Source organism: Triturus cristatus, chromosome 10, assembly GCF_964204655.1.
Source record: "Triturus cristatus chromosome 10, aTriCri1.1, whole genome shotgun sequence".
In the NCBI taxonomy this organism is placed as follows: domain Eukaryota; kingdom Metazoa; phylum Chordata; class Amphibia; order Caudata; family Salamandridae; genus Triturus; species Triturus cristatus.
This window is the reverse complement of record NC_140593.1, coordinates 968,833,604-968,856,010: the sequence shown is the minus strand read 5'-3', so window position 1 is coordinate 968,856,010 and position 22,407 is coordinate 968,833,604. Positions and strand designations below refer to the sequence as shown.

The 22,407-nt window shown below is 48.9% G+C and overlaps 1 protein-coding gene across 1 annotated transcript in view; it reads left to right on the top strand.

Moving 5' to 3' along the window:
• Positions 1-2,043: 2,043 nt before the first annotated feature.
• Positions 2,044-22,407, top strand: part of DLEC1 (DLEC1 cilia and flagella associated protein) — a 576,582-nt gene continuing 556,218 nt past the window's right edge. The window contains exon 1 of the mRNA XM_085628869.1: positions 2,044-2,141. The gene's annotated coding sequence lies outside the window, so the exon portion shown is untranslated. The remainder of the gene's footprint in view (positions 2,142-22,407) is intronic.

Genomic DNA, 22,407 nt, shown 5'->3' with positions numbered 1-22,407 from the left:
ATGAAGCACTGTAAACTGAAAGGAAAAGCTGGCAGACTGGAAGACACCTCACTGGACGTGCTGGCGTAACCTGCTTTCCAGAAGAAGCAAAACTGTCTATCAACATTTCCCACCAGAGCCACGAATCCTGAAAAAAAATAGCTAAAACAAGCCAAAGCCACAAAATGACGATGACATTGTTAAAATGTCAGTAAACAAACAATAACTCAGCACACAGGGTTCGCCCTGCTTGCCTAACGGAGCGCGGCTCCTCCTAGCGTCTAAGCTTGTGCCAGGCAGCGCCAGTGGGGTGTCAGCAGGCACTATAAATGCATGACTTATGCATTTTAGTGCGGTGATGCGGACCAATGCACTAATTTGCGTTAGTCTAATGCCTGATGCGGGAACTTGGCTGGGCTTGTACTATAGGGAGGTTCTTGATTTCTAGAAACATTTTACTTCAAACCTTTTAAAATCTGTTAACTATAATTGTGCTCCCAAGTCGCTCCAGCTGTTTTGAGTTGAACTGTGGCTCTGTGTTACCCCTGAACCTTTTTAGCCACCAATGAATGTCAGATCACGTGGTTCTGAAGGGGTATCCCACTGAAATTAATATTGAGAGCATCTGTTGTTTGGGAGTGAGTAAGGTTACCAGCGCTGGTGATCGCACTGAATCTATGGGGAGCTTTCTGCTTGCTTTGAAGGTGAGTCCACTAAATGGGAGGGCTGGCTCTATTGCATTGAGAACGGTGCAGCTGCACCTGGTGCTCACCTGGGGGAGGGTGGGGCTCTGGTTTAGAAATAATGTTTGAGTTTAAACCCACCTGCTGCAGAGTTCCTTGTGTGTCAGACAGTTTGCAAGTATCATTAAAAAAATATCAAGGTAACTGGTGGTAATTAATGTTCCTGCTGGAGAGAGATCGAGTTTTGTCTAGAGACAGTTATGACTCATCATAAAGTAATGCAGAGGGTGAATGTGCCTGTTGCAAAGAACATGTACCATGCAGACCACTGAATGCTATTTTATGTGGATAGCTCAGTGGGTTACTTATTTTGTCACAGAGATCCTTCTGTTATTTACAGTTCATAAGTTACAATCTTCGGTCCACTCTTCAGTACAGACATGATCTAAGGTCTGGGTGTCAGGGGTGCCACGTTAATGCACAGTTGGTGCTCTCTGGGATGTGACGACTACTAGCCATTGGGCTTCCAGGTACCCTCTCGCCTAGTGACAACTTCCTGTGAAGAGTGGCATCTAGCTATCCCAGAAAGCACTACTCTGTCCACTTCAATTATGGCAGAACCCCGTCTCTTGATATGTGAAGCTCCTTAGCTCACTCCAGAGATGTGGCTATCTGGGGGCTACATATCCATGGAAAACAAGCATTGGCATTGCCAATAGGTCTCGCCTTTGGGACCTTATAAGTGTTTCGTTATCCAGCACAATATCCTTGGTGCAACAACATCAAGTGTTGCATGGCTAAACACTTATAAGGTCCCAAATGCGAGACCTATTGGCTATGCCAATGCTTGTTTAGGATTGCCACCTGTCCGGTATTTTTTAACGGCATATACCTCTATTTTTATATACAAATACAGTACAAGTTACGAAAAGGCGTGAAATCCAGTATTTTTCCCATTTTAAGTTTAAAGCTAAAACAGCAAACAGATGACAAAATCACGTATTAAAGAGCTGTCTTAATTATTTGTAGCAGATTATTAAAGCACACGCCGGGTAAATGCATGTTGATAAGAGAACACTGAACTTTTCACACAAATTATTTCCCAGTGCCAGCTCTGGAATTTCAAGAACAGCAAAACGTAAACAAACTAGAGGTATGTTTTTCCGGAAAAAAGAGGCAACCATACGCCTGTGCAATAAAAACAGCACCGTTTTTTTGGTGTGGGGGGGGGGGGGGGCAACGTCAATACTCTCCGTAGTAAGGAAGGCGGGTAATAGAGTCGGACATCCATCGCTTTATTGCCAAATTGAATTCCGTCGCTGTGGTCGTTCCATAGGTATGCATTGCCAATGTGAGTGTTGACCCGGATATGAACTTGTAGTGAATATTGCCATGGCGACGGCTTGTATACAAAGATGGCGGCGCTCTCTTCGTTGAACTACTGAGCGATTTCCCTAAAGTTGTGCTTTACCGGCAGAGGTAGGTAATGAATAGAAGGGTATGGAGCAGTGGCACTACACCCCTCCCCCCAAATCCCCCTCCACCCCGGCAAACCGGTCACTGTCCGGTGCAGGAGCCTCGACGCATTCATTCTTTAATTGTATTGCGATCAGTTTCGCCATCTGCTCATTCATTTAAATGTTCTGTATTTACTAGATAGGCTTCCACGTTGTTTTACAACAAGCGTGACACCTGGCCGCACGTGCTGGGTAAAACAACACACTTTGCCATATGGGAGCTGTTGTACCGCTTTCATAAGTGTGGGCATAACCGTCACAGCTCTTAAAGCGCTAAAAAGCCAGGTTTGGTTGATGATGTCCCACATAATATTAAAGTATCTTTATTTGATAATGTATATTTGATTCAGTTACCTTCTCAACATGTAGCAAGCAGATCACATGTTGCTATGCATCCTTTTTAAGCAAACATTTTGTTTTACACTTTTTAATAACTGTACTGCTCCAATGTAAAGGAATATGTAATAGCAATTTTCTTTCTGTGGCAAAGTATCTGTGAGCGCTTCGCTCCTAAATGTTTTCATGTATTCTATGGCTGCATAACACATAGTGCCTATTTCAATCTTTGTGCATTTCTTGTGTCATGCTTGTGACATCAAGTATTACCACTATGTATCAAAATAAGCTGCGGTCCAAATGCCTATATCTTTTGGTATTTTGAACTCCCCTCTTTTCTTAGCTTGAGGTAGTCACCAACAGCCTTTCACCTTCAGTTTTTTAAAAAAAAAACTACAAAATGTTTTACTTATGGCAATCCCCACTTATAATTCTCTCAGTAAAGATACAAAAAGAGAATATCAAGTCCCAAATCAAATACACCAAGTGTTTGAATATTTGAAACAAAATGTTTGAAAAAAAATGTTTGAAAAAAATGTGAAAAGACAAGATGACACCTCACGTGCGCAACACCAATTGAGGCTGCTGATTGGTACTCACCAGCTGTGCCCACTTTTATCATCATTGGTTGTCATCTTGCTTACAAAATATATATAAAGTGTCCACACAGTTAAACCCAAATTGTGATAATGAGTGGTGAAACAATCACATACCAAGATGCGACTGAAATGTGAAAGTAAAATTGAAAAAGATGCACTTTTTACAGAACCAATTTATTTTTTCCTTATATGTGCACCTAATTCAAATTTTTAAAAGGTTGCTTAATATGCATACCATTGTATTATGCCGACATGTTTCATCGCCATGAAAAATTTGTGGCGATTTCTTCAGGGCAAACACAGTCGCTTGGCACCAGTCGGGGACACTTCTTAACATTTAATCCGGGGACTGCCAAAAGTAAAAGACACAACACACACAATTCTTACTAAATAACCAATTTTAGACAAATGATCATTTTCTCTGAATCTCTCACATAAACATATTGTTTACCCTTATTGAGCCACACTTCCTCGTACCAGCCCGTTTCTACAGGTCACAACACGGGCTTCATATGTGAGTCCTCGCAATGGATTCGCATTCAGCTGTAATGCAAATCTAGAAATAACGGAGTATCTCATTAGACCCTGCACCCCTATTCAATCTTATATCTAACATGCACCGAACAGAGTTCTGACTGAGCTAACTGGGAACTTCACACATAGCCTTGATTATTTATCGCAGTTCACCCATTGCTCTCTGCCATTTATTTCACATGCTTATAGTTGTTCCCTTTCTTTTTTACATGAACTTCTCCAAAGCATTCTCGATAACCCGTGTGTTTTTCTCCACCTATTCCCATCCAATAAAAACAAATAGTACTCCATGCATCACTCCCCGCACTAGATATCGGAGTCACGATATCCAGGAGCTAGAACACACTTCTTTCCGCTCACCGCACTCCGCATCAGGGTCATAGTGACCGGGTAATGGAACGAGCTCACTTCCCATTCACCCATAACGGACAATTCTCGTATAGTACCCATACTCAAAAAACGGGCTTTTAGGCAATACCAATGATGTTAGCACGCAAAAACCTCCTTTGCAGTCATTCATTCTTACCACCCCGGGCCTCACGGAGCTTCTTGTCTCCACCGGTTGAACTTGTCCGGCATCCGCCTCTGTTTTTAAGCTCTCGCGGGAAAATGGCAGCGTCACCATGTTGTAACTATGGGCGCCATCTTAGAATGGGATTATTTCTAACGTATTACTAATATGAACAGCTCATTTTCTGATACCAGTACTTAAATCAACCCGTTTTAAAGGGGCCAGTGTTTTTCTCCTTTTGATCTTCCTTCATAATCTCAATTTAATTTTTCAAATTAATTTTTCTAGCTCGTTTAGCCGGTGACTGCTTATATTTACATATTTTCACCCATTTTCATGGATATATCGCCTTGCTGTTCCATTCAATTTGGTCGTTTAACCCAAATTGGTCACATTTCTCCTGAAAAATCCATCGCGCTTCTTTTGAGGCAAGAAGGTCCTCAACATTTTGAGGGTTCCCTACTATTCTCTCAAGTACAACCCATGTGAAAGTGTGTTTAGTCTCATAGCAATGTTGTACCAATCTGGTGGTTAACTTTCCCACTCTAATTGTACTAAGGTGTTCCTGCATTCTAATTTTCACCTTCCTGGTCGTAAGACCTATATATTGAAGGTCACATTGGCAAGTCAGTCTGTATACCACATTCGCGGTATTACAATTACTGAAACGCCTCAAGTGCCAGGTCTTTCCTGAATTCAGAACAATACTCAATGTCTTCTTGGTAAGTCCACATACAGAGCATGATCCACATGGATAATGCCCTGAGGGGACTGTTGACTCTGTCGGGTTCTGCAAAGACAGGATCCGCGTTGCTAAAGGATCGAACGTCATAACCACGGGTAAACATTCGTCTTTTGTCCTTTCATTTTTTTTGAGCAACACACTCCGCGGAGTGTTAATCGCTCTTTTTCTCGCTTGTCTGACAATTTTGCGAGGAAAAAGAGCGATTAACACTCCGCGGATCCGCCAGTCTATACGTAAGCACTGGTCACTATTGTCAACTAAGGATTTTACTATGCCTCCCCCCAGGTTTGCCTTTAAAAGATCTAGCAACTTAAAAGATAAACTTGTGCACACACGGGTGGAAGCTTTTCAGAAGCCGACAGAGTCAACAGTCCCCTCAGGGCATTATGAACTGCGATAAATAATCAAGGCTATGTGTGAAGTTCCCAGTTAGCTCAGTCAGAACTCTGTTCGGTGAGTGTTAGATATAAGATTGAATAGGGGTGCAGGGTCTAATGAGATACTCCGTTATTTCTAGATTTGCATTACAGCTGAATGCGAATCCATTGCGAGGACTCACATATGGAGCCTGTGTTGTGACCTGTAGAAACGGGCTGGTACGAGGAAGTGTGGCTCAATAAGGGTAAACAATATGTTTATGTGAGAGATTCAGAGAAAATGATCATTTGTCTAAAATTGGTTATTTAGTAAGAATTGTGTGTGTTGTGTCTTTTACTTTTGGCAGTCCCCGGATTAAATGTTAAGAAGTGTCCCCGACTGGTGCCAAGCGACTGTGTTTGCCCTGAAGAAATCGCCACAAATTTTTCATGGCGATGAAACATGTCGGCATAATACAATGGTATACATATTAAGCAACCTTTTAAAAATTTGAATTAGGTGCACATTTAAGGAAGAATAAAATTGGTTCTGTAAAAAGTGCATCTTTTTCAATTTTACTTTCACATTTCAGTTGCATCTCGGTATGTGATTGTTTCACCACTAATTATCACAATTTGGGTTTAATTGTGTGGACACTTTATATATATTTTGTAAGCAAGATGAGAACCAATGATGATAAAAGTGGGCACAGCTGGTGAGTACCAATCAGCAGGCTCAATTGGTGTTGCGCACATGAGGTGTCATCTTGTCTTTTCACATTTTTTTCAAACATTTTTTTTCAAACATTTTGTTTCAAAAATTCAAAACACTTGGTGTATTTGATTTGGGACTTGATATTCTCTTTTTGTATCTTTACTGAGAGAATTATAAGTGGGGATTGCCATAAGTAAAACATTTTGTAGGTTTTTAAAAAAAACTGAATGTGAAAGGCTGTTGGTGACTACCTCAAGCTAAGAAAAGAGGGGAGTTCAAAATACCGAAAGATATAGGCATTTGGACCGCAGCTTATTTTGATACATGGTGGTGATACCTTCGTAGACCCAGTCTATTGTGTATGATTATTGATTGAGAGGAGGGCGACTTGTGGTCTGTTTCCCTCTGCAGCTCCTTGTTGTTTGCGACATCTAGTATTAGACATAAGGAGTATCTGAATGTAAGACTGAAGCACACCTAAATTAGATAAGCACTAAAATCTGCTTTTTCAGTCCGCTCTGTGGTGTTCTGGCCCCTAGGCTGCTGAGTAATAAGGACATGTAAGGATTGGACAAGTACAAATGGGAAGTCTTCTCTTGAAGTTTATTGAACACGAAGTAAAACAGTCCTGAGGGCCCAGGATATCCTCAGCAACTGTCAAACATGACGAATACAAACAGAGATGGAACTTACTATGACATAGGTCATAGAACTAAATAAATGCTAGATTTTAACCTTAAACATGTAATAGAGGGAACAATAAGAAATATAAATGCAGTGAAGAATAAATAAGAAATAGAATGCACAACACCACAAATCTCCTCTTCTTAAAAAAGCATTACCCTGTAGAATTCCAAAATGAAAGAGACAATCTCATCCTCGTCGCCAATTGTAAGGATTGGACAAGTACAAATGGGAAGTCTTCTCTTGAAGTTTATTAACTCAAAGTAAAACAGTCCTGAGGGCCCAGGATATCCTCAGCAACTGGACACAGACACAACATGGTAGGGTAATAAAAAATGACCACAAGCACGTGTGCCTTTTTATTAGCAGGGGCCACGTCACCAGTGACGCCTATGTGGATGGGTAGTGTGGAGACCAGCCCTCGGGAGTGGCTGGGTAAAGCTACATCTCCAGCAGGACACTATGGGCCAGATGTATCAATATTGGATTTTGTGATTCCATAATAGCAAATTTTACCGATTTGCTATTATGGAATCGCAAAATGCAATGTATGTAGGTTTCGCAATAATAATTGCAATTTCTACATATTCCTTATTTGCGACTCGCAAATTGCGAGCTGCAAATAAGGAATGGCTTTCCTAGAGGCCCATAGGAATTAATGGTAATTGCATGCGCAATTTGCGAGTACCCAATAGGTACTCGCAAATTGCGCATACAATTTCAAAGGTGCAAGGGTGCCAAATGAACACCCTGTTGCACTCCTGGAATATGTATGTGTGCACATGTGGTGCACATAAATGCCCTAAGGGCATGTATGTTCGCCACATGGCACCTTGAAAAATGCAAAAAAGTGCATTTTTCATGGAATTTGCATATTACCACCAACTTGAAGTTGGTGGTAATTTGTGATTCCTTAAAGACAGGTCGCAGATTTTTTTGGCTTCCTGCATTTCATTTCAGCAATCGCAAATTGCGATTCCTTATTTGCATTCGCAAAATAGGGAATCACAATTTTAGCAATTCCCTATTTTGCAAATGCCTTTTGGGATTATACATCTCAAAAGGCTTTTTCCCATTCGCAAACGGGCCGATTCGGTGAACGGGAAAAACGATTGATACATCTGGCCCTATATCCCTCCCAAACTTTAACGGAAAACAAAAATGAGTCCAATCTGTGGGCATATATTAAACAAACTAAACACCACTGGGTCTCTCAGTCTCTAGAGGCTGTCCGCAAGACAGTAGTGGACAAGTGGACAGGTGTATCCGGATATCACTGTTCGCATCCATGATTTAACCAGATGACTCTGGGCATGAACAGGGGTGTGGATGAGTCCGGACCCTTCGAACAGTTTTGCCAACAGAATAACAGCAACAGGATAGCATCTAGTCATCAATGGAGCTATCCTCTGTTTAGTGTGTTGCTGCATTTCCATATGCACAGCTGGTTCGTAGGAGGTTTAGTGAGACCGAGGTACGTACCAACTACCCTAAATACTGCAAGGTCACTGTTCATTTATGTAGCTCTTAATGTGGCTACTAGTGCACGCGTTTCCACCAGTGGCATAACTAATGGAGGTGGTCTAAATGCTGGTATATTATGACTTCTTAGGAGAAGTGAAATCCCACTGGGCCCGGTGGTACTTCTTATTTTACTTAATCTTAGTTGCACATCATAACAACCATCAATGGTTTACTTGAAGAGGGTACATTTTCCAGGATTGATCAGTGTTTGGCCAGCACGTGTATATGTGGATGCCTTTCCTGTCGGAATGTTCTAACACAAGCCAAATCGAAGCCATCCTGTAATGGCATCATGGAATGTGCTAAGCTGGTCTTGACTAGAAGAAGAGTGCATGTCAGTTGGAAGACAAAAGTTAGATGTGAGTTAGCAATATGCCACCGGAGAGAGGCTGAGGCCAGATGCCATGTTTCTTCAGTTCTTGTGAAGATGTTATCGTGCCAATAGACACCATGGTGCTTCACAAAATTAAAGAGATATCCAGACTTTTCAGACTTATCCTGACAGTGGTCCCTTGCTTGCAGAAATGAAGTATGTGTTGGATGAGTTGATTCCCCATCTCAGAGCAAGGCCGCAGAATCAGTGGTGCACCCCGTCGTAAATCGTGCTCTGGTGAACCACCTATGTCACTGAGGTGGTTCCATAGGTGCAGGCTATGGCAGTGTGGAATGTATTTAAGCATTCACTAAAGTCTTATGGGAGTGTACAGTAGGTTGATACAAAACCTCCTGGCCTAAATTGGAAATCTATTCTTTACATTATCTATTTAACCCATGCGTACATGGATAATGTACTAGTGCCTGCTCACATCACCACTTAGGTTGTTGGACAGTTATATAATTATGCCCATACTCTGCGACTAAGTTTTTTGAGGACCAATGGTGAATAAACCATAAATATTACTGCTGCAGGTTTGACTAAAGCTTTGCATTTAAGAGGAAATGTATTTATAATGCAAGGTGGTTTGGGAAATATCACAACCAGAATCTTTAAAATGTCTAACATATACTGAATTCTTGTGAAGCTCAGAATTGTGATGCACCTGTGTATATGTGGTTCAAACAGATCCAATCACATATTCACTTAGGTCTTTTAGATGCAAAGCTCAGTTGCAGGCTTAATTCAACTTAATGAGATACAACCAAACTGGAGAGGATAGTAGTTTTTTACAGATTGCCAAGTATATGTGTGGCAGCCTGCATTTTGCCCTGCCTCCTTTTCCTGTCTGGACCCAACCAAATGAGTTGAAATTGTCGGTCTCAAAATTGACTCTGCGCCAGGGCTGGCATTAGGGTAGTGTGACCGGTGCAGTCGCAGCTGGCGCTGAGCTGAGGGGGGTGGGGGCTGTGTTTAATGTTTAGAAATAAGATATGGGTTTAAAAGTACATGCTGGGGGCGTGGCCAAGATGGCGGCGGGGTAGGACGCGTCTCTCTGTCCCTCCCGCTGACCGCCCAAGGAAGCACCGGTCCCAGACCGCCTACTGACAAGAGCACTATTTGCTGCCTGAACGAAGCGTCTCTCTGGAGCAACCCGGGATTTCCCCCTTGGACGGCGGCAAAGGCCGGTACGAAGTGTACATCGCGGCATGGCTGGACCTGGCGGCCATACACAGAGCCGCAGCCTGCCGTGTCTAGCCTCGACGGCCCTGCAAGGACCCACTACGATACACATATGGGATCGGGGTGAGTGCAGTTGGCCCCCGTGAGTGGCGCAGCGGTCTCTTTCGCAGTGCCGAGGCGGGTGGAGGAGTGGAGCCTCGGCACGCAGCATCTTGCACTGCGGCCTTCCGCAGCACAGTCTGGTGCTGGGGGAGGTCGCGAGTCACCGCCCGCATCTTGCCCGACAGCTACGCAGCCGGATCAGGACCTGGTAGAAGAGGGCCGCACCAGTGGGGAGCCGCATCAAGAACGGGGGCTGTGTGTGGATACGCACTCCTGGAGGGCGGTGAGTGACGGTGCCCGACCCAGCCAGTGACAGGCATGGGGCAGGCTGGGCCTCCGCGTCAGCGGGGCTCACACCGCGAGCCCGCAGCATCCCCCCAAAGAAGGGCATGTGGGGGAACACATTTATAGACAGCACCCTCGAGGCGCAGCATACCTGGGGTACTCCTGCTGGTGGCATACCTGCCGGTCTCCCCATCTGTGGTGAAGGGGCGAGCCGTCTCAACAGAACTCGACGCTGGGGTTGGGGGTTTCTGAGAGCGGTCTCCGTTAGAGGCGGTTGCCGAGGGTGGGGCCTTGCGCTCCATGGAAGCGGCCCGGCCAGGTCCGGGTGCGGAGTGTGGCGCGTCTAGGGGCCCTCTGCTCGACCCCGGCTCTGGCTGGACACCGGGAGGTGTGCACTCTAGAGGATGAGGGGCAGAGACTGATTGTCACACAACGTGCCCGGTGGGCCTACTGTGTACTGGTGTGGGGAGACAGCATTTGCACTCCCCCAGCGACTGTGTAACCTCGCAATAGCGGACCAGTGGAGCTGGCCGCCTTTGGACCGCACTTGTTCTAGAAGGATTTCACGGAGCCCGGTCACGCTTGCTCCTCATCTGGCGAGGCGCTGAAAGGAGACGCATAGCCTCAATTTTACACCGCGCATCTTTCCTGGCGAGGTGGGACCATGACCTCCACCCAGGGCAAGAAGGAGAAATCACTCAAGGAACTCTTCACACGCGCCCATGGTGGAGCGGCTGCTAAGGAGGAGCCAGGTTCCGGCCTTCCTGGAATCTCTGTTCTCGGCTTTGCATGATGACCTATACACAGTGAAATGAGACGTGACCGCAGAACTCAAGGACGTCCGCAAAGACGTGGACTGCATAGAGGAGCAAGTGGCAGCATTGGAGGACAAGAGTGATACACGGGATACTGAAGTGTCGGCCTTACAGCAACAAGTCATAAGCATACATGATCAACAAGTAGATGTACAAACACATCTGGAAGACCTTGCGAATTGCTTCTGCTGCAATAACATCAGAATCCGAGGAGTGAGAACCAACGAAGAGGCGGGCAACATCTTCACCTATGTGAGAGAACTCTTTAATCATGTATTGGGCAACCCACTGGACACTGATCTTAAAATGGACAGACCACACAGGGTGGGCCCTCTCCGTTCTGACACCACTCCACCGGCAGACCTACTAGTTTGCGTTCAAGACTTCTGCACCAAAGAAGAAATTCTTCGTAAGGCCAGAACGCTACACCCTATCACATTCAGAGATCAGACACCGGTCCTCTATTAAGGTCTAGCTGCCGTCACGCTCCAGAAGCATAAGAACTTCCGGCCTATCACAGCGGCCCTACGCCAACGCAACATTTTATACTCCTGGAGGCACCCTTTCCGTCTCATCTTTCGACATGACGGCAAGCTCTACCAACTCTGCTCCTTGTCAGAAGCAAGTAGACTACTAGAGATTGACATCCCGGAAGATGATGAGGGTCGCGACACCCTGGAACGCGGTTCGGGCAACCTCGATGGAGGCAGCAGAGGAGGAGGCACCACACTAATCGACTGGATCCTGCAGACATCAGGAAGGAAGGAACAGCAAGCAACTCTAGATGTCTTGCCGGAGGCCCTTGCCAAGACAGTCATCTCATGAATGGGCCTGGACCATGTATCATTTCACTTACTCTGGCGGTCAGGGGGCGTCTGGGAGGTGCACTTGACCGCGCTGTTCCCCAGTAGACTCTTTTTCTGATCATCCGTGGATGATGGACTAATACCTGAACTTCAGACTTTCATAGGCACCCGTCGTGTTCCTTCCTTTTTTTTTTATAAGTGGGTTCCTTGCTTTCCCTTCTTTCTCTTTCCTCTTCTTTTTGGGGCCCTCTGTCCACAGTGTCCAGCTTCTTACATCTGTGCAATGGCTGCACTGGGCGCTCCTCGCCGCTGCCCTGGATCACCGTACACGGCGCCTAGTTGAGCATGTCTCATAGCGCACCCGGTCCCTTGGCCTTGATGTCGCCTACCCTCCTTAAAGTCCTCACACTTAATGTGAGAGGGCTCAAGCTCAGGGCGATTCTCTCCTATCTAACTAGTACTGGCGCTGACATTTGCCTCCTACAGGAGACGCACCTGTCCCGAGAGACTGTCACAGGCTTAGATCCCGTGCTTTTCCGACACAGCTTTTTTTCTCTGGTCCCTCCAAAGCTGCAGGGGTGGCTATATTGGTCTCTAGGACTCTTAAAGGGAAGGTGATACAGAAGGAGGACAAAATAAAGGGCAGTTTGCTTACTTACCAATTCCTGATAGGGGGTCACACAATAATCATAGGGTCTATTTACACACCTAACGATGGCCAGGAACGCTTTCTACATGAAGCCCTTAGCGACACCCCAGAGCATAAGATACTGCTGAGGGGTGATCTCAACATAGTTTTCGACAACGAACTAGATAGATCGGCGCAGTGCACAGGCCAGGTAGGTGCTCTTTTGTGTGCAGGGCTCTCCAGACTGGACGACCTAGGCCTAGTGGACCTATGGAGACACCAACATCCCCAGCTCCGGGACTTCTCTTACTATTCCAATGTCCATAAAACCTATGCCCATTTGGATTATTTCCTGGGTTCTACGACACTCCGGGACATCACAACGTCCACAGACATTCTGGTCGCAGCATTGTCTGACCACGCACCAGTAGTAGCTACTCTGGAACTTCCACCGACCCATAGGCCGCCATGGTAGTGGCGCCTGCGTAACACCCTCCTCCACCATGCGGACACAGTCACTCAGATACAGCGTACGCTGGATGACTACTTACTACACAATGACAACCCGGATACACCCATGTCCACTAGGTGGGAAGCCCTAAAGGTGGTCGTTAGAGGGGAAATAATTGCTATATCCTCCGCAGACAATGCTGAGCGAAAGCGAGAGGACCTCACACAGGAAGTGCATGAATTAGAACAAATGCATCGTCATACTGCGGCCCCACGTATCTGGCGTCAACTGACTGCGGCTCGGTTGCAGCTGGCTGCCATCGACCGCGACTAGGCGGAATATGCTGCGCTTGCTCCACTCCTTTTATGTGGGGGGGAAATTGCAGGTGACTGCTAGCACACAAACTCAGGGAGGCGCAGCTGCATGAGGGAGTCCAGGAAATTAAAGATCAGACAGGGACTGTGCTCGTGGATGATGCGGCTATTGCCGAGACATTTCACACTTTTTACGCTCATCTATACGACGAGCAACCCCTGGAGACGGAGGACATAGACGCATATCTGACTCAGGCTCACCTTCCCACATTGACCCCAGAGCAGGAGGAATACATAGAGAGGGAGATACGTCCAGAAGAAGTCATAGCAGCCATTGCCCGCTTGAAACCAGCCAAATCCCTCGGCCCAGACGGCTACACAGCAGCTTTTTACAAACAATTCTGCTCCACGCTTGCTCCCCTTCTCACTTTAACTCTTTTGCGTCTCCGGGGACGATTCCCCTATCTATGTTAGCGGCTGCAATTGCAGTTATTCCTAAACCCGGGAAAGACAAGACGAGCTGTGGGGATTATAGGCCTATCTCTCTTTTGAACGTAGACCTGAAGCTGTACACCAGAATCCTGGTGGCACGGCTAGCACCTTACATGCCGAGGATCATAGACCCCGATGAAGCTGGTTTTATTCCTCAAAGGCAGACTAGCAATAACACGAGGAGAGTTATGCACCTCTTAGAGAAGGCATCCCGTACCCAAGGGGATTATATGCTTCTCACAATAGACGCCGAAAAGGCTTTCTATCGTGTCCACTGGCCCTACCTAGAACAAGCAATGATACATATTGGCCTGGGGGAAAAGATGAGGACACACATCCTCAATTGTTATCGCTCCCCTTCAGCTATGGTGAGGGTAAATGGGCATACCTCCACCCCATTTACTATTAGCAGAGGCACGAGGCAGGGGTGCCTTCTGTCACCCCTGCTCTTTGCCCTATACATGGAACCAATGGTGCAGAGAGTCAGGGACAACCCTCGCATCACGGGCATCTGCTTCAGCGGTGATACGCACACCATAAGCTTGTACGCGGATTACGTCCTGGTCACCTTGGCGGACCCGACGACTGCTCTGGGAGCCTTTTTGGGGGAGCTGGACTCCTTCGCGAAGGCCTCCGGGTTTAAAGTTAATATCACAAAATCCACGGCTTTGAATCTCTCACTGTCGCCACAGATGCTGGCAGATCTCCAGGATCGGCACCCCTACAATGGTCTGAGGAGACAGTCCCATACTTGGGAATTCAGCTGGCCCCCACCCTACAGGCCATGAGAATGGTCAACTATTCCAAGCTACATACCCAAATCCGCACGGATCTGCAGCGATGGAAACACGACTCAATTTCGTGGCTAGTGCTTATTGCGGCTATTAAAATGACGATCCTCCTTAAAATTCTGTACCTCTTTCAGACGCTCCCTTTGGAGCCTCCCACTGGCTGGCTGCATCGGGTACAGTCGGAGCTTTCTCTCTTCATATGGCAGGGGCGCAAGCTGAGGATGAAAAGGACTATTAGCTTCCTGCCGCCTGACGAAGGGGGACTCGGGATCCCAGACCTTATGCTATATTACAAAGCCGCACAGCTCCAACAAGATCATGCGGTAGCGGGCACCTCTCTTATGAAGATCCCCTTCCTTAGGAAAGCCCAGCGACCGCTCAATCTCTATGCCTCACAAGTGACATGCACCACTCTTTTGGTCTGGGATCAGACCATCAGAAACCATTGGTTGTCGACCTTCCGCTCTCCCCTCACACCACTCTTCGACAACAATGACTTCAGTCCTGGGATGGCCGCGACATCCTTCCCACTGTGGAGAGCCGCCGGCTGCCACGCACTAGGCCTTCTATTCAATACAGAGGGCATCATTTCTTTCCCACAGCTCCGAGCCGACTATGGCTTTCCTGAATCTGAACGCCTGCATTATTTACAATTGCGGCATTGGGCCATGCTCCCTGATAATAAATCCCAAGCGCACAGACATCTCACTGGGTACGAATGATGGCTAATCACGCAGTCCTCAGACAAGAAATTGACCTCGTACCTGTACAAAATGCTTCTGTCCCGCTACTCGTGCACATATCATGCAGGCCATGCACGTTGGGAGAAAGATCTTGGCCGCAATCTTAGCAGCAAAGAGTGGGAGGGAGCATGCTATAGGGCGCATCATACTGCGAGCCATATAGACCTCACCGAAACCTTTACCAAGCTAGTGTACTATTGGTACTACACTCCTGAGAAGCTCCACCAAGCCGACCCTACACATAGCCCGGACTGTTGGCGAGGGTGTGGGAAGACGGGAACCCTAGTTCACCTTTTATGGGAATGTGAACACATACAACCCTATTGGACGCAAATCCTGGACAAAATTGTCAAGTATCTTTATACAGAACTTCCCCGGCTCCCAGCATATGTCCTCCTGGGTGTTCCGAACCCGCTTACTTACCCCTTGAAGTCCAGAAGAGGGAAGCAAATAGCAATAGCGCTCGGCACCGCCACTCCAAACATACTGTCACACTGGAGGTCCCCCCAAATTCCTGCTCACATGGGGTGGCTTCAGCGGCTGTGGCACATACTGGGTATGGAGAAGATCTCACTTACCGTAGCCGGGAAAGGTTAGTCATTTGGTGAGCTTTGGCAGACATTTTTGACCCTTCTTGCTCAAGATTTCCGAGAGCTGACATGTCCCAGATATCTTCTCCTCCTGCGACTCACCTCATTAGATCCCTCTACCCAGTGGGACCATCCTTAGGGAAGTCATTTAACATCGTGCTACGCCATATTGAGTTCAGTGGACGTGGACGTGGAGGTGGGAGGGTCTTTTTCTGTTTTTCTTTTTCTCTCCTGTTTCCCACTTTTCTTTGGGTGGGGGGTTGGATTGTTCTAGTTATTTATCGATTGCTTTTTCCGTAAATGAAAGTGCCAGTGTATGCTCCTGGGCTCTGCGTAGCCCGTCATGACGCATTCTCGCTTTTAGCACAGCTTCAATAAAAACGATTTAAACCTAAAAGTACATGCTGCAGAGTTCCTTGTGTGTCCAGCAGTTTTCAGGCAACAATAAAAAGGTCACGATAAATGGTGATTACTTTTTCTGCCGGAGAGACATCGGATATTTGTCTAGTGGCATTTTTGACTCATCATAAAGTAGCTCATAGGGTTGACCTGCCTTCTGCAAAGAACATGAACCATGTAGATTACAGAATTGTATTTGACATGAATGGCCCTGTAGAAGTGGGTTATCGATTGGCGACCTGCGCCACAGGTCGGAAAAATGTCCAGAGTAGATGTGGATTGTGGGGCAGCCTGATAAGTGGGCCAAGTCGCCTTAGCAATATCAGTCAGTCCCGCATAGTGTAAGTATTGCTCCTGTCCAAGCGTAAAACATCACAGGCTTGTTCATATGTGAGGAAGTACTCGTCGGGGTATAGGTCTCCCAGAGTCTCACACCCACCCTACTGCCAGGCATGAAAGGACATATGCGCCATCAATTGTTGGACTGGGATCAGTATCCTCATGGGGAGTTCCCGGTGAAATGGGGCATGTTTCAGTATTTATTCCACGTACTGTTGCCAAATATGTGCTATGTGACGCACTGTATATGGTTGGCCCCTGCCGACACTCGAACCCTCAATAAGGGCCACGGGCAGATGTTCCGCCGTCACCATTCCCACTAGTAAATGCTGCTCCCGGTTACCCCCATTATCAAACCACTTGGGCCTGTGTTACAAGCGCGCTGCATAATAATGCAAGCCGAATTGGAGCACCTCACGGCCTTCCTCCTCGTGTCGTAGGGAATGCGTGCATAAAGCTACTCTGCTACATCGGCCTGCCCATAATAACAAGATGAGTACAGACTGTATTTGGTTAAAATATGTCTTAGGTATGGAGCATGGGAAGTTCTGCAACATATATAAACATCTGGGTAATACCCTGGTCGCCTTTAAGGCCCGCCTCCACTTAGATTATTCTACTTCAAGCACCCAACCATCCAATCTCGTTTTCAGTGGGGTGAACAGGTTCAGTGAGTTGATTACCAATGACCTATAAATATGGAATATTCCCTCTTTCCCTAGGGGTTCCATCAGAGGTTGGGCTTCCATGAGGCTAAATTTGGGGACCTTCCCCATTGCGGTTTTCTGAGCTTCCAGCACGTCGCAAAGCTGGAGGAATTTATCTGTAGTACTTGGAATGATTTCATTTGGGACCCCTTCCATACGTCCCTCAGCTTCGATATTCCTATTAGATCCCATTTGCAGAATCCCTGCAAACTGACTGCCTGACCCAGCCATCAGCCTCTCCAAAGGGAGGTCTCCTGGAAAATACACCCATTCCACCCTATCCATTGGAGGGCTGCTCTCAATACCAAAGGACCACCCTCTAAAATTTTGGAAGAGATCTGGGAATCAGGGCCCCTTAAAGCATATCTCTGATGGCATCCCACCCCATAGCTTCTATCTCACTTCTGACCGCTGTGTTTGCTGCGCCTCCCTGGAGCTAGACATTAAGGACCGCATGTTGAGACGGCCAGTAGTACAGCCGTACATTGGCAGTTGCCATGCCCCCATAGTATGTGGACTGATACATTTCCTGAAAGCTATGCGTGGAGGCTTGTCTGCTCAAAGAAAGGGCCGCACCGCTGCTTGAATGTCTGTAATCCATTTGTGTGGAATTAGGTATGGGAAGTTATGGAGGGTGTATAGGAAACGAGGTAAGATCACCATCTTAAAGAGAGCCGATATCTAGCGGATACTAAGTGGCAGGCGGTTCCATCTTTCCAGGTCTCTTTTCATGTTAGCCACCAGCGGATTTAGATTTACCATCCAAGTTAGATCTGGTATTGGGGAGAAATACACCCCTAGATATTGGAAGCTAAGCTGACTGGTAGGGATTCGGGCATGCCAGTCTCCCATCCTCACCTCTGCATTGTTTGGGAACAGTAGAGTCTTGTCTCAGTCCACCAAGAGGCCCGACGCCTGACCGTAAAGATCTAGCATGTGAAGGATACGGGCCCGGTATTTTCGGAGTAGGGCAAGAAAAGTAGGCCGTCATTGGCATAGAGGACGATGCCATCCTACTTTTTCTGTTCCACCCCGAAACTACCAGGCCCCTGCTCCTTCAAGTTCTATATCTTTATGCAAAGAGGGCGCTGCAGGAATCTGGCCAGCTCTCCAATTGTACATCACAGCGAACCCATGCAGCTAATGGCTCAATCACCAACGCAAAAAGCAAAGGCGATAGAGGGCGTTGCTGCCTGATATTGTGTTGGATTTGGAATATCCTTGATGGGATTCAATTTATGCGGATGCGGGCTATGGGGGATGCTTATAGAACCCACACATATTTTATAAATTGTTGTCCTAGACCCATTCGTCGGAGTAAGTCTAATAAAAATTCTCAATCAAGGGAGTCAAATGATTTCTCAAAGTCAATTAGAAAGAAGGCCGAGGGCCCAGCTACTGTCGTGTTATAGGCCAGCACAGCTTTGACACAACGTATACAGTGTCTGGTGCTACACTGGGGCACAAAGCCGCACTGATCTGGGTGCATCATCGCCGGTAATACCCAGAGGAGAAGGTTAGCAAGCCTCTTGGCATAGATCTTGAGCTCATTCTTAATCAGACATATGGACTTATAGGAGGAGCATTCTGCTGGAGGCAACTCTTTTGGTGGAGGATAACAGTCGTGGCCTCATCTAGTCACTGTGGGAAACAACCTTTGTTGATGGCTTCATTATACATGGCTAGCAGTGGTGGGAGAAGCTTAGATCGGAACCTACGATAAAAGCCTTAGGGGAACCCGTCCGGTCCCGGGGTCTTCCTCGTGTTCATATCTGCAAGGGCATCTTGCAGCTTCTCTAGCGATATGGGGCAATCCTTCTCAGCACTGTTTAGTGCCGAGGTAGATAGCAGAGGCACGTCACCTATCACAGCGTAGCGGCCTCTCGGGGAGGGCACTCCTGGTGGGTGCACAGAGCCTGATAGTTATCTGAAAAGGCACTGATGATCGCCTCAGCCTCTATAACTGTCATACTGTAAGTACCTGTAATCCCCAGGATCACCTGGTTAGTCTCCCAAGGAGTCACCAGCCAACAAAGCAGTTTGCTTGCTTTATCATAGACTCTGCTGGTAGATGCAAATTAACATTGATGGGCTTCGTCTAAATACAGTTGCCACAACTCTATCAGGCGAAACCTGATTGCTCTCGGTTTCATCCAGACCAGTCTCCTGCTCCAGGCAGGAAATGCAGGCCTTCATCTCCGCTATATGTTGGGGGCGTGGTCTGGACGCCGATCGGGATGGCGGCGTGAGCCTGTAGCTCCGAGCCTGACCCCGTCGATAATCCTGATTTCCTGCCGTGGGACGCTGCCTGACGGGCGGACCGGCGGTGCGGAGCACCGGGGCAGCGGTGGCTGACGGCGACGCGACCGTGAGGAGCCGAGGGCAGTGCCGGAGCCCGGAACGGGAGCCGCGGAGCAGGGAGCCTCCTAGGCAAGATGGCGGCGGACCCGTCCGAGGAGCCCTGAGGACAGAGAAGGGAGACCGAAGGACCGCGGCCGGAGAGTGAGGGGGTCCACCTCTGTCACGCTGGATGGGGATACTTCTCCAGGGCCCCTGGGACAGTGCACTGCGGATCGGAGCCCGGCCAGCCGCGTGAGGCACGAAATACAGGGCCTCCCCTCCCCCCACGTGGAGGGTAGCGTCTTCCAGGGATAGCGCTCCGCCGTGCTGGGGACCGGAGCGGCGGCGGCCGCCGGACTGGGGACGACATCGCCCACGAGAGGCCACGCCGGGAGGCGCATAGCGGAGTCGGGAGGATCGGGGCACTTCCGGATCCCGCGACCGCCAGTGGGGCGGATTGACCGACTCTGCCGGCGACTCCGAGGTAACACGGAGCATAGCGCTGGGACATCGCTGCTTGGAGGAGCACTGAAAGTTAGAGGTCAGCAGAGCGCTGCCCCCCCCCCCCGGAACACAGGACAAACTCCTTGGCTGAACGTTCCTTGGGTGGCGTCGGTGAGGGCATCATAATACGGCGAGCTGGAACGGCGGACGACACGGCGTGGAGCAGAGGGCGGCACTGACCTAGGGGCTCACCAGCAGTGCCTGGAAGGTGCGAGGGCTGCCGGAGACTGGCGGAGGAGGTGTCGACCAGTGAGCGGACTGCGGGCTATCCGTAGGAGGTACATGGGCGACGCTTGAGAGGGCCCTCCTGGGGGACGGCAGACGCGCAGTGCGGCTGGCTCTGGCGCAGTTGATTAGGCGACCCTCTGGCTTGCAGGGGCTGGATCGGGACACTGCTTCATCCTTCAGCGGAGACCCTACCCGGGGGCCCGCATTGGGCAGATGGCGACTGGGGGAGCTGCGCAGCAGCTGCCGGCTGAGCACGGACAGGGATCGGGGTCGGCCACGGATGGTGGACTCCGGGCAGAATCTGAGGGCTCTGCACAGGAACGGCGACTGAACAAGCGGCTGGATGATATCCTGGAAGCGATCACGGCGACCAAGGAGGCCCTCCACCAAGACATAGCGCAGGTTGCCACTGGGCTGGGTCTCTTGCGGGCGGACCATGCCAAACTATCGGACCGAGTTAAAGAAACTGAGTTGCAGATACAGGAGCTCAAGCCCACGGTGGCATCCACAGACCACAAAATCGTGGAAATTTTGGGCCGGCTGGCGATGCTGGAGAGACGGGCGGAGGATGCCGAAGGTCGCAATCGACGGAATAACGTAAGGGTAGTGGGCCTGCCGGAAAAAGCCGAGGGAGATGACGCGATGGCCTACATGGAGGACTGGTTTAAAACGGTAGTGGCCCCGGAGGGTCTCTCCCCTTTTTTCTCTTTGGAGCGAGCACACAGGGTTCCGGCCCGTCCGCCTTTGCCGGGCTGCCCGCCCAGGCCGATGCTGATCAAACTTTTACATTATAGGGACAGAGATCTGCTGATCCAGAGGGCGCGTTCGGACGGCCCTTTCCAGGTGGCGAACAGCCCAGTCACGATATTCCCTGACTACACGCAGGAGGTCCAGAAAAACAGGGCCTCCTTTCTGGCGGTGAAAAAAGAACTGAGGGCAGAAGGCCTACAATATTCTTTGCTGTTCCCGGCAAGACTGAGAGTGATTCTGGACGAAGCGACTCACTTCTTTCAGACTCCTGATGAGGCTTGGTCATGGCTGGAGTCATATCGTGCTGGTACAGCTCACATGGGGAAGGGTGCGAAAGCAAGGAGCCAGCCGGTGCGGAAATCTCAACGCATCCGCAAACGAGATAGCCTCAGGAGACGGGTGCGGGACGAGCAGATGGCAGAAGACAGGCGACGAGCGCTGGCAGCGACGGTGAGCATAACGGGCTCCCAGCAAGAAAAGACTTCGGGAGGCTCGGACTCTGGTGAAGAAAGTGGGCGGACTGGTGGCGAGAGCTCGGAGGTGGAGAGCTCGGGGAGGCCGGTGGTCACTCCACAGACGGCGGATGGTCTCTTTAACGCCTAACACTGGAGACTGGGGGTTCGGCACGCGGCTCCGAGCCCGGCGGGGCGCCCTGGTGCTCTGCGGCTTGGCAGGTACTGTGCTGCAAGACAGACGGGGTCATGGGCTGGGGGCGGGGGCTGGGGCTGCGCCGGGTCGGCTCAGGAACACCCCCTTGTTGCCCTTAAGGCTTTCTGTGGTGACGATCACAGAGTAGGGAATGTTTGGAGGGTTGCAGGTTTGGATGGGGGCTGATATGGTGTTATTGGGTCCTGTTCTGGGGAGAGGGGTGGGGGGAGTTTGTTGGGGTGTTCTGGTTCAGGGGCGATACTGCGGAGCTGGGGGCAATCACTGGGTACTGGTTCGAAGGTTGGGCACTGGTGGCAATGGGGACATTACCTGATTTGAAATGCCTCACGTGGAATGTCCGTGGGCTCCGGACCATGACGAGGAGGTATAAGGTGCACGCCCAGCTAGTGAGGCGAGGAATCCATATTGCTTTCTTACAAGAGACTCATTTAACCAAGAAGGAATGCACAGCACTGCAGAGGAGGTGGCATGGTCAGGTGTTTGGTACCACGTACTCGGCATTTGCTAGAGGGGTGTTGGTGTGGGTGAGAGCGGGGATTCCATTTCAGGCCACTAATCAGTTGGTAGACCCTGAGGGTAGGTTCGTGGTGGTGGCAGGGCGGTTGTATGGCCAGGATGTAGTATTGTGTAGTCTCTATGCTCCTAATGTGGATCAGGCGCGCTTCTTTACTGGCCTGACGGGATCATTGGCCCATTTTCTGGCGGGCCCCATT